A 12,979-nucleotide genomic window follows, 5' to 3' on the forward strand; every position below is an offset into this window, starting at 1 on the left:
AGTCCACGTGGTTTGCTCCAATAGAACCTCAATCTCACGCCTCTCCATTGCTCTCCCGTGGAAAATGTCACCCAATGCTATCTTTTCCGCTCTCAAGAGAGACGGTTCAGTTTTTCCATCTCCGAGAATTTCCCACCGGGAAGCTTTTCCAGCTCACGGGCTAATCCTTGACGGATCTGAACCGTAGCTGTCAGTCCACGCCGTACCATTTTCCGCGATAGCACCGTTTTATTCTGCGACACCATTCGAAGAAGCGTGACACCAAAATCACCAACACAGTTGCACCAAATCCACATCAACAAGGAAGCAGCAGCAGTAAAATCGGGGGGAACAGCCTAAATGTAACATACAACAGCGCCATTGTGGTTGGTTTTGTACTAACACACGAAACGTGAAAAATTCACCTCAGCTCAGATCAGCTCAGTTGCACGTCGAGTTTTGTATAAGTAGCGCCATGTTTACCCAAATAGGGCATCATCCCAAGCGCCAAACGCCAAACGAGTGACGGGATTCCTTTTTTCCGTTTTTTTCGCTTTCCCCCCTTTTTGGGGCCGGCCAGGCTGCAGAAAAAGGATACACTTGGCTTCACAAAACGCGAGCTTTTTTCTCGGGAATTTCACGCGAACTGCCACGGATTCCGGGAGCTAGATTGGAAAAAATATCAGTGTTCTATAGTGAAAATTTTGGTGTGCTCGTTGTTCAAAATGGATACTTCCTAGGTTTCGTTTATAACCCAGTTTGGGGAAAGAAAAAAAGTGAGTTAGAAAGGAAGATCCTAAAAATGTGGTGACCATTTAAGATGGATGAAAATGGTGTGTGTGATCTATATCTATACAAGTTTCAGTGAAGAAAATTCAACAACCGTGTCTGAAACAGGAAATTGTTGTTAATTTTCCACATCGTTACCAAATCAACATTTCTAATCGGCGAAAAAAATAAACCCCCCTACCTCAAACAACGTATGAAGAGCGCCATTAAAACAGCCACCATCAATGCTTCCCATCAAAATTTCATAATTTGATAATTCTCTTCCCATTTGGCCCTCAAAGTGCTTTCCGGGTGGATGCAAGAAGGCGTCCTAAAACAAGCGATAAACAACCATCATTAACTCGCAAAGTGAATCGACCCAGAACAAGAGCAAAAACAGCATGTAAATGAATAAATCAATAAATTTGCATGCAATTCGTGCAAATCTGTCCATATCTGGTGCAGAAATCTCCCTCCTTCCCAGACAGTGAAAAGTGGTCCAGAAGCATTCTCTTAACCATCAACAAGAAGAAAAAACTCAAGAAACTACGACCAGCTTAAGACAAAAAAAACTAATGGACAGCAATTTTCCGACCCAACAACGGGTTAGGGCCAAAACACTGAGTAGCGCCTAAATTGCGGCTAAGGAAAAGTGCTGAGCCATTCATAGAGCGAAAAAAAAATCCAAAACTGCTCCTGCTAGCCCAAAATAATGTCTTATCACCAGGCAGGGCAAAATCGGAATTTGGAACCTCGTCGTCGTCGTTGTTGTTGTTATCTTATTTTGCTCCGTTTTGCTTCGGTCGATCGATATTGGTCCGACCAACAACAGCGGCAGCGTCTGACATTTCGGCGCGGAAAAGTGCCGCCCGTCTGGCCCACATGTGTGGGAAAAGGATCCATTCCAGTGGAGGATTTACTTATTGTGTAATGGATTTTAAAGATAACTGTGATAACTGATAACAGTTTTCGAAACTGATTTAATAAAACTCCTTCAACAGCACATTTTTCAAAAATTTAAAATTCACACACAAATTTAAAAATTAACTAATTAATTCCTGAAGTCTCACAAAACTCGATTCAATTAACAGAATTCCAATTAGAAACTAGGAAGCGTTATGTTGTTACATGGATTGTTATATCGATTTTTATTGGAAACTGTTAAGCAATTGAATATGTACTTAAATGCTAAGATGGGAGTCAATTCATGTCTCTTTGCTAAAATCTTTTGAAGTTGTTCTCTTGAATACGATCTAAATCACCAAGTACTTACTTACGTCAACCGGGGGAACTTTGATCACCGGGATAACTTTGATCAACATGAAATTTTTGCAGATAATCATCATTAACTAAGTAAAAAGTTAAAATATCTGAAAACTGTTCACTACGTTTGAAAACCTATAAATTGAGTTACAAATGAGCTAAATTTGGTTTCTATTAGAATATTTTTGATATTCCTTTAAATGTAATTGATATAATTTCAAACAACTTCGTTTTTGCTCAAAAAACTCGTATACTTGGTCATGAATACTAGTAATGAACTGATTTTCAGTAGGTATGGAGAACTTTCGCCACAATGCGTGGCCGATGCTTACATATCTAAATTCCGCCTTTTTTCAATCTCAGTTTAACAGAATCATCTAAACTATTTCGATGAACCTTATGTCTTGACATCTAAATCTCCAGTCTAATCTCATTGGTCACGAAGCTCAAAAACTTAATAGCAGGAAATCAATATTAATAAAGTATCCGAATGTTGGACCTCATTTAAAGACAAAGTTTATCTATGATTGAATAGCAATTAACCAAAGTTTTCTATAGAATCCGCCGATGAAACAAAAAATCGATTGGAATTCTAATCAGTAACTTAGGCTGTCTCCTCTGAATTCACTTTTCGATTTCATGCTGTCCTCTCGACTCGCTTGTTTTTTCATCAATAACTCAGGTTGTCCTCTCAACTCGCCTTTCGATTTCAAGCTGTCCTCTCTACTTGCTTGAATTCTTATCAAAAACTCAGATTGTCCTCTCAACTCGCTTGTTTTTTCAATAATTACTCAGGCTGTCCTGTCAACTCGCCATTCGATTCCAAGCTGTGTTCTCAACTCGCTTGTTTTCTCATTAATTACTCAGGCTGTCTTCTTAACTCACCTTTCGATATCAAGCTGTCCTCTTAACTCGCTTGTTTTTTCATCAAGTACTCAGGCTGTCCTTTCAACTCGTTTTTCGATTTCAAGCTGTCCTCTCAACTTGCCTTTCGATTTCAAGCTGTCTTCTCGACTCGCTTAATTTCTAATCAATAACTCAGGCTATCCTATAAACTCGCCTTCAAAGTTTATGCTGTCCTCCTAACTCGCATAATTGTTTCTAAAACGTTCAGGCTGTCCTCTCAACTCATTTGTTTTCTCATTAATTACTCAGGCCGTCCTATTAACTCGCCTTTCGATATCAAGCTGTCCTCTCAACTTGCTTGTTTTTTCATCAAGTACTCAGGCTGTCCTCTCAACTCGCCATTCGATTTCAAGCTGACTTCTCAACTCGCCTTTCGATTTCAAGCTGTCCTCTCGACTCGTTTAATTTCTAATCAATAACTCAGGCTGTCCTATCAACTCGCCTTCAAATTTTATGCTGTCCTCTCAACTCGCATAATTGTTTCTAAAACGTTCAGGCTGTCCTCTCAACTTGCCTTCCAATACCAAACTGTCCTCTCAACTCGCTTGAAATAGTGAACGTTATCAACCTGTCTTTACGACTCGCTTTATATTCTTATTTCGGCATTATTTCATAAGCCGCTCATTTTCCACTAAAAAAATCCTGTTATTTATTACACTAAATGGCACTAGCACTAAATTTTTACTTCAACTTCTTCTTGCTTATGGAGTATTTGAATTACTCATTTCACTACGTTTTTTGCGTAATGGGTAATTAATAAAGTGTTTGATTTTCAAGCAACTTTGATTATAATGTTCTCGACGTGAACCGTTTGTTTTCCTTTTTCGGGACGACTTTTCTTTTTAATTTCTCATTCCTAATACGAGAAATAACCTGTCACGGTCGTCTAATGTGCAGACCTGTCCGGAGCTCCGAAGCTCAGACTCAAAATCGGTGAACCGCCGGATCACGAACTACCAGGGGAAAACACATACTGATTGACTCACTCGCTTGATCGCCGACAGACTGCTGACCAACCTTGCCAGATCTACGGATTTCTCCGTAGTTCTACGGATTTTAAGCATTTCTACGGAGCTACGGATCGATGCTCGAAATCTACGGGTTTTTAGCATTTCCTACGGATTTTCTACGGATTATCGAAAAAATTCAAGGGATTCTGCGGATACATGAAAATTCTACCTGACGACCAAAAAAAAAAGGTCATCAAGTTTATTTTGCCTAAATCAGTACATTTTTCGATTTTCGTCAAATCTACGGACATGAGCGGTTTTCAATCTGGCAACGCTGCTGCTGACTGCCTGACTTCCTGCATGCTGAAAGACGAATACCGGGATGTCGGTTAAATCCGTTCACACAAATATGGTTATTAGGAAAAAGGGCTAAACGAGTAGAAGTTAAGTTCCGTTGTCCGTCGCCATCTTAAATTCCAAGATGGCGGCTACCACTCAACTTGGGAATACTGTAAATGACTGAAAATCGTATGAAACCCTTACAATATAAGTATTAGTTGGAACAGATCAACCAGTAGAAGGCGGATTTCGTTATCTGACGCCATTTTGAAATCCAAGATGGCGGCTTCCGCTGAACTTTAAAATGTTGTAAATGACTTAAAATCGCATGAAACACAAACAATATTAGTATTGAGTGAAAGGTCTAAACGAGTAGAAGTCGAATTTCAACTCAAAATCCGATCAATATTCGGGCAAATTTGGTCAAAACCGAGGAATTACTCAACACAAACGAAGAAAAAAAAATTTAAAATTTTTTTCATCAGCAGTTTTGGCAACCTTTGTATTGGGTGAAAGGGCCAAACGAATAAAAGTCGAATTTCGCTATCATACGCCATCTTAAAATCCAAGATGGCAGCTTCCGCTAAGCATTAAAATAATTTTAATTACTGAAAATCCAATGAAATTTCCACAACATGAGTATTGGGCGGAAAGAATAACTAGAAGAAGTCGAATTTCGCTATCTGAAGCCATAATTAATCCAATAATTATAAGATGTTGGCTTTCGCTTTTTTTTTCAAAGCTTTAAATCGCTGAAATGGCTAAACGAGTAGAAGTCGAATTTCGCTATCTGACGCTATCTTGAAATCCAAGATTGAATATCGCATGAAACCTCCAAAATATGGGTATTTTTTAAGTGGGATAAGCTATAAGAAGTTGCTGCAGCCAAGGCCTAGAGGATAGCCTTTAAGTCTGCTAAGCCAGTGGACATGTGATCGAATCCCGGTCACGGCATACATAGTACACTTTCTGTGGGTTGGTGGTTTTAGCATTTGTAAGATGCTAGTCACCATATCTTCGGAAGATGTAGAATTTCTTCGAGGAGACATCAAGTTTTATTGAGAACCTGATAGCGAAATTCCACTTCTTCTAGATTATGTATATTTCTCCATCCTCATATTGTCGAGGTTTCATTTGATTTCCAGCGATTAACAGCATTTCAAAGTTCATCGGAAGCCGCCATCTTGAATTTTAAGATGGCATCAGACAACGAAATTCGACTTCAATTCATGGTTTATTCCAGAGGTCAATCACAACCAGTCTTCCTGTACGCGCACTGCTTTTTCGTGTGACGAGAAAATGTTTGCGCTCGCTCACAGCTTTTTTATTCGCAAGCGATGCGACTGTTTACTTCTCATTCGGAAAATATTGCGATGCGTTCGGGGATATATCGTCTCTTTCTGACACGAGCGAGCTCTGTGTACTGGATGTACGCGAAATAGCTCGCGAGACAATGCTCGTGAGACGTCTCGTGTACGATGGTTTGCTGCGCAGCCAGAAGACGAACGGAATAAATAAGTGTAACATTCGTTCTGTAAAAAGAAGTTGTTTTTTTTAAGTGATCAGTGATTTTAGCATATAGAATCATAAATGATGACGAATTGTTTAATATAAACATTGCAGCAAAAGTTGCCATTTGCTTGCTGTGCAAATACCATGCACTCAGGTCAGCGTGGAGCGCTCATTAAGTCAGTTGGCCCTAATCCTGACAAAACATCGGACGTTGCTTGGCGAGGAAAATCTACAGAACATTTTGTTCATTCGACTCATCCAGGAACTGCTGAAGAAAGTTGATTTTTGTAAAACCTGAAAAGAAAATTTGACTCATTTTTTTTGTATTAACAATTTATTATTTTAAACTACCTATAAAGCAAAAGTTATGAATTCTTAATTGTTCAACAGTTTGAATAAATGATGTTGAATTGAATCCCTCAAAGCGATCATATTTACAAGCACTGTTCATTAAATGTATTGTAGTAAGGCTTGTTCGTTAAATTTGATTTTAACATAGATATTTTTGTACTTGTTTCTGCATTTATTGTTTGACTGAATTAAAATAAATGAATTTCGCATTTATCAATTTGAGCAAATAATTATTTTCTATGAAATCCGAAAAAAAACTTGTAATTAAACCTCATGTAATACTGCGTAAAGGATACAGTCAATATCACATAGCATGAATCGTGTTTAAAATATTGCATGATTTTCAGTGTACATTGGATTCATTACTATTTCATAAAGTTTTCCTATATTACTACAACGCTACATTCAAACCGCTCCGACTTAAAGCAGGGTTGGGGGGCTCCCATACTAAATCAATAAAAATATGACACAATTCGAACAATTTTTGTTGGTTTTCTTCCATATCAAATTAATAAAATTATGATACAATTAACTGAAATACGATAAATTCCTCGATGAATTATTCGTTAAAAATTGACAAACGTTAGCGTTTCGTAATTGACGATGATTTATTGAATTGACACATATTTTTTTACAAAATATTTTGTGTTGATAGACGCTTCCTATTTTAATGAAAAAGATCTCTTTCTTCCCCCCCTCCTCCCGCCCCTCTTACTTCCATTTGGGATATTTGAATGGGAGAGTGGTTCATTCTCACAATTTGTATAATAATTCGAGAACCAATAGTTAAAATAAGTGTCCCGTGGCGTTATTTTGTTACAAAAAATGTTTCTATGATAGTTTGAGACCTTCTCCACATTAAAAACGGACAACAAATATCCCACACATAAAAAGCATATTCAAGCATTAGTTCTAAATTTATGAAGCAAAGAAATCCAGAGTCATAAAAAGGATTAAAACGCGGATTTAAAAAAAATGAAGATTTCAATATAAAAGAAGTTGTAATTTTATTTTGGAGAAATATTTTCATGGTTTTTTAATTGAATTTAAAATTTTATGCAAATAAATGAAAAGTTAAATAACTATGAACCATAAATTTCAATAATTTTTGGAAGGTGTAGCAAAGCAGCTAGCAGCTTTATAAAAGTTTTGTTGACCAAAACTTTAAAGCATAATATTTATCAAGGTTTAAAAAATTGGTCATGAAGACGTTTCTTGGATAGGGCTAAATAGCCAAATATTAGATTTATTAGAGTTCTGGTGATGTTATAGAATGTGCTTTATCTTTTTGTGATGATTAATGCTATAGTTCTAACGGAATTTTGCTGACCATAATAAAGCTAAAACTGTTACTTAGTTATGAATCCCAAAACAATTGTTTTTTTCATTAATTTCTTATGCATTTTATACAATTCAACTAATTGAAAAAAAAACTTTTTGGCACAAACTTCTTAGTTACATGTTTATAAAACTACTTGCAACGATGAAAATTTGTTTTCATAACTTATGCAGTAGATATTTAACACTATCCACTTAGAAAATTCCAATAGTTAATCTTCTACAATAGCAAACTTGAAAAAAAATTAAATAACCTTCTAGAATCTTCCGCTTATTCTATCGTTAGATAGTATGTTTCAAAATTATCAAATAAAGTTAAATTATAGCTGTATACATGGCCAAAGGAACGAGGGGAGGGGGTCCAAAAATGTCAAAATGTTCTTCTCTAAACTCAAAATTTTCAATTCTTGATCAAATTTTGATGAACGACTAAAGTTAATCAATAGTAACAATCTCGACTCACAACTTAGGCCAAAATTACGAAAACTTATCTCAGGTTCACAATTCTGATACACATTTTCAAAACATTTCTCATTTGTTGATAGATCTTTAAAAACGCTATCAAAAGTCATCTATTCACAAAAGAAGTTGGTGCATGAAATTTGGGTACAATCCTCAGTCTCGAATATCGAATTTTCGATAAATAAGATTAGATTCACCAAGATTGCCTGATTGTCTGGATTTTGATCGAATATTTTTACTTTATTTGCAAAAGCAAAAAAATTCAAATCTTGTGATAACAGTTATGTTTGCGTTCAAAACATTTTTTTAATAAAATTTAACCATTTACTGGTTGATGTGATTCGATAAAACGAAACAACTTTTCGAGGTTTTCTCTGTTTGATTTTAATTGGAGAAATCCCAAATTTGCATGGATATATTGCCCAGATCTTGGGTTGTAAACTTTGAAATCGAATGCCCGGATTTTACACAGTTTTAAGATAAAATAGTCTGAATTTGTCCTGCGCGGTTAAGTGTGGAAAAATATCTGGTGAGCTTAGGTGCATATTATTTCCAATTTTCTGGTTCCAATGATTCATTAAAAATCTAAATTTGTTAATTGTGATCAAATTGTGTAATTTGTATCAAGTTTATTATTCTTGTTTTTCAGTGCGGTTCAGAACTCGAACAAAATCCTGATTCGAATCTTGGTATTTAATTGAAATCGAAATCAAAATCATTTTCCATAATTGAAGCTCATCAATCCGGAATATTAAAAGGAAATGTTTTAAATAACAATCCATTTTAAAATTTCGAATTTAAAATTTTTACTCTTAATTCTTATGAAAAATTAAAATTAAAAAAAGTTGCTTGAACCAGAAATGAAATATCGGAGTTTCGTTATTCGGAATTTCATTCAGATTTGCTAGTTGAATTACAAATAAATAATTGGAAAAATAAATCATTTAGAAAATCAAAGAATCAAAATTTAATTATGAGATTTTTTGGTTAAGGATTCTGTTATAAAATGGCCTGTATGGTTCATAATAGAGATGTACCGAATAGTGGTATTCGGCGAACGGCCGAATACCGAATATTGACCTTTTCAACTATTCGGCCAAACGAATATTCGGCCGAATATTCGGCCGAATATTCGGTTGAATATTCTGTTGGGTTTTCAATAGAAATACTTCTTTTTCTACTGCTATTTCTAATAGAAATCTTCTATTTCTGCCATCTTTATAACCGTCATGTTTTCAAGTCGATTATTCCCAACCAGATGTATCAAATCTTTTTAAGTAGAGGTCTCTTTAATTTTAAAATGTTACCATCAGCTGAAAGGACATCAGATAACTTGTCCTTTCTAGGACGTTTATCTCAAAAGAGATTGGATTCCAGTGAAATCTGGGACAAAACATGTCAAAACAGGTGTCAAGCTATTTTAAATTGCTTTTTTTATGTCGAATTAGATGAATGTCTAATTATTGCTAAATTTCAACAAAAAAGTTGCCAAAAAGAACGATGAGCTTTAATCTTAAGCATACAATATTTTCAACGACACGTATCCACACGGCCGGGTCTTAACGATTTTATTAAAAAATTGTAAAAAAGAAGGGAAAATCTGAACAGGATCTATGCATTATTCTCAAACACACAAGAGGAAAAAAAATTACTTGAAATTTAAAGTATTCATCGAATTACAACAGCAGTGTTCACATTGTATCTAACGAATAAATTAACTCCAAAAAATCGTTTAGTAACAGAAAATTTAAAAATTTTCAAAAAGATATTTGATTTTTTTTTATTTGATTTAGCATAAAGTCTGAATAAACCTGGGCTTTTCTCGAATTCTTTATTAAGTTTATGGGCAAGCCTGGATGTATCAAGAAAATTTGAAATAAACGATTATCAAAGTATGCAGCTATCAACACTAAAAATACACGTATTCATCTTAAGTGTTTAACTGAAACCATACATTTTTGATGATTTTAAAGGTTTTTCAACATTACTTCTGAATATTTAATAAAGTAACCAACAGCAGTTGAAAAATTTGACAATTCAGTTTTTGTAAAAAATTTAAAACATAAATATTCGGCCTATTCGGCCTATTCGGCCGAATACCTTGCTCAACTATTCGGTGAGCCGAATATTCGGCTTAACGGTTTTTTGGCGATATTCGGCGCCGAATATTCGGCCGACCGAATATTCGGTACATCTCTAGTTCATAATTATTGAAAATTTGTGTTGGAAATTGAGATTCAGAAATCGATTTAAAATTAGGAATTCAGAATTTTTATTCAGTTTTAAATTGCTGAATTAAGATTAGGAATTTAAATTAAAAATTGCCCAAAAAACACAAGACAGGTAAAAAACACTTTTATAAAATAAGATCTGAACTCATTTTCAAAATTGCGTTCTTTGAAAAATTTAAGTTCTAATTCAAGTCTTAATGAGGTATTTTCCACAAGATTTTATTCTTGAAATAAATTATTAATGATAATTTATTGTTGATAAACAAACTTGTACTTAATCTTTAGGTTCAGGAAAATTGAGCTGGAAATATATTTTATTGTTTTGTTGTTTTATATCGTTTATATTGTAGACTCTTCAAAACCAAAGATTTAAACTTAAATCTGAATGCATTGAATTAACAAGAGTTGATAATAAGTCTGATGTTAACCCCAAACAAGTTTTTCTTTTGAATGAAGCCTTCAACATCCCTCATTAATTTTTTAAAGTTTTATAAATACTGAACACTCTTAGGACTCATTTTCAAAAGTAATGATTTTAAATGAATAACTATTAAATTAAATGGCCTTAAACCCGAACAATGAGACACATTTGATATCACTTTTTTGTAACTATTCTTTATGTAAATATGCATTTTTTGAAGCATAAATGTCGTAGGAAAAATCTTGTCGCCAAAACCCTTTCCATGAAGCATTTCTTCCTACGGCCTTGGCTGTATATTCTCAATATAATATCATGGAGAATAATTCTAAAAAAATCTGTATATTTAGTTAAGTACAGTTAATGTTTTTCACTTCTTTGAAATGGTGTATAAGATATTCATTCCTGTAGAAGTCAATTGTCAAATACATCCCAAAGAACTCCCCAATTTGGAAGGTTGTTCACCTTGCGTGACCCGTAATCTCACAACATGCTAATTTGCTCCCCCAATTGTTGCTAAGCCGTTCCTGGAGCAGCTCCCTATTTATACCTTCCTACTTGCTGCAACAAAACACATCCCAGAGCCATTGCATAACCGCAAGATCATGGTGTGCCCTTTAATCTCATTTCTTTTCCCGGTCCGGGGGTGAAGAAACAATTCCCATTCTGTTTACTGTGTGTGCCCATCATTGTGTTTCCCCAATATTTGACCGAAATAAGGAAAAAAGTGGCTCCAGAGAGATTTACCAAATGGATTTGGGGACCGAGAAAGTAATCAGAATCGGCTTTATATGGGTGGCAAACTCTATTCCTTCAGTGGCAGAAGTCAGTGTGTCTACCCGAGTTATCAAGATGGTCCTGTTTACCCAAAAAGGATGCAAAACAATCTCACGGGACAGCAGCAGTTTTTGTTGGGACGAAATTACACTCAAAATTGGAACAGGGAAAACTCTCTTTCTCGCTTTTCTCTCCGCACTCCGTCTTCAACAAACATTTTCTTGCTCCGATTTTCTGGTGAGCTCTCTAGTGAGCATGTGCAAAAAGTGTCAGTGAAGTGACCCTCCACATTGGCAAAGCTCCTTCTCACTTTGAAATTTTGCTCCTGTTTTGTTTGGCAAACTTTGGTGCTACACGGACTAACTTCGTGGAAGTTTCTTTTTGTTCGCGCTGAGCCACAAAATTTGAAGCGGCGAAGCGTGGTGCGGTACGTGGAAAATAATAACAAACCGGCTTTAATGTCTGTCAAGGCGCCACATTTCGCGAAGCCCTACATTTCTTTTTTTTTCCTTTGGCTCGGCATGTTTGGCTCTTGTCCTGCTGCTGATGCTTTGATAAACTCTCAAATGGGGGAGGGGGGATGTTTTGGTGGCAAAATGGAGTGGAGTGAACTACCTTACCAATTCATAGGTTTGTGTTTCTGATGTAGAACTAAAACACAACACGTGTAGGACGACGAGTAGGTTGCTGCCAAGCCGCTCCAAATGAGTCAAACAAAGACAACTAGAAAAAAAACAGAAAACCCGGCACCGTCCCATGGCTCGGTAAACAAATCGTTTTATTTGTTTCCCTAAGCTGTGCCAGTCGACGAGGATATAATGATGGCGGATATGGTGACACTATTACGACTATGGCGATGACGGCTGCGGCGGAAAAGATTTTGCGAGCAAGCCGAAATGGGCATTTTTCATGGATTTATTTACTTTTTTTCTTTCATTCCCTATGCCCCAGTAACATTTAAAGCAATTCTATGCGTTGAGCCTTGGGCTTTCATTTTCTAATTAATATGGATCTCATGTGATAGACAAAGTGATTGCATGTGTACGCAAATAGATTTTTTGATTGTGGTTAGTATTTCAAACTATTAGGTCAATTCATTTATTGGAAAAACATCTCACATTTTACAACATGAAGGCACTAATTGTGAATTGTTTTTTTAAATATTTTTTATCATCAAATATATAAAGATGAGTTGGACTATATATGTTTGTTGGTTTGTTTGTATGCACCTTATACAAATCCACACCGCTTAACCAATCAACCTGAAATTTCATACAGAGATGTAGCTTAGACTGGCCCAAATTTGTATGGGATGATTTTAACAACATTTTTTTCAACGCGGCACCCCTTAGATTGGTGCATTTAGGTGGAAAAATGACTTTCTGAAAGTTTCAGGTCATTTGACAGAAGCACGAGCTGGCGCACAGGACTTGAAATTTGTATGGAGATTTCCGGCAAAATGTATGAAAAATCGACATACTTTCACTCTTTGTGTTCTAAATCATGTTTGCAGTATGCTAGAAAACTCAAAATTCCAGGAATTGTAGTTCAAACAATGACAAACAAGTTTGTAGAAGGTTGTGACGCAATACGAGTTGACTGTGATAAGTTATTTGCATTTAAATGTGTGATTTTTTTCGCATTTCAGCGATATGTCGTGAACGATGTATAGGTGGATTATTAGT

General features: G+C 35.6%; 1 protein-coding gene across 11 annotated transcripts in view; it reads left to right on the forward strand.

The window, feature by feature from the left end:
* Positions 1-202: 202 nt before the first annotated feature.
* LOC129750836 (uncharacterized) overlaps positions 203-12,979 on the forward strand; it is a 134,234-nt gene continuing 121,457 nt past the window's right edge. For 6 of the 11 annotated variants that reach the window (XM_055745931.1, XM_055745932.1, XM_055745933.1 and 3 more), the window contains exon 1: positions 205-812. The gene's annotated coding sequence lies outside the window, so the exon portion shown is untranslated. Of the gene's footprint in view, positions 813-12,979 lie in introns of all 11 variants that reach the window. The other 5 variants (XM_055745925.1, XM_055745929.1, XM_055745924.1 and 2 more) reach the window with 5 other exon arrangements.

This window comes from Uranotaenia lowii, chromosome 3 (genome assembly GCF_029784155.1).
Source record: "Uranotaenia lowii strain MFRU-FL chromosome 3, ASM2978415v1, whole genome shotgun sequence".
Lineage (NCBI taxonomy): Eukaryota > Metazoa > Arthropoda > Insecta > Diptera > Culicidae > Uranotaenia > Uranotaenia lowii.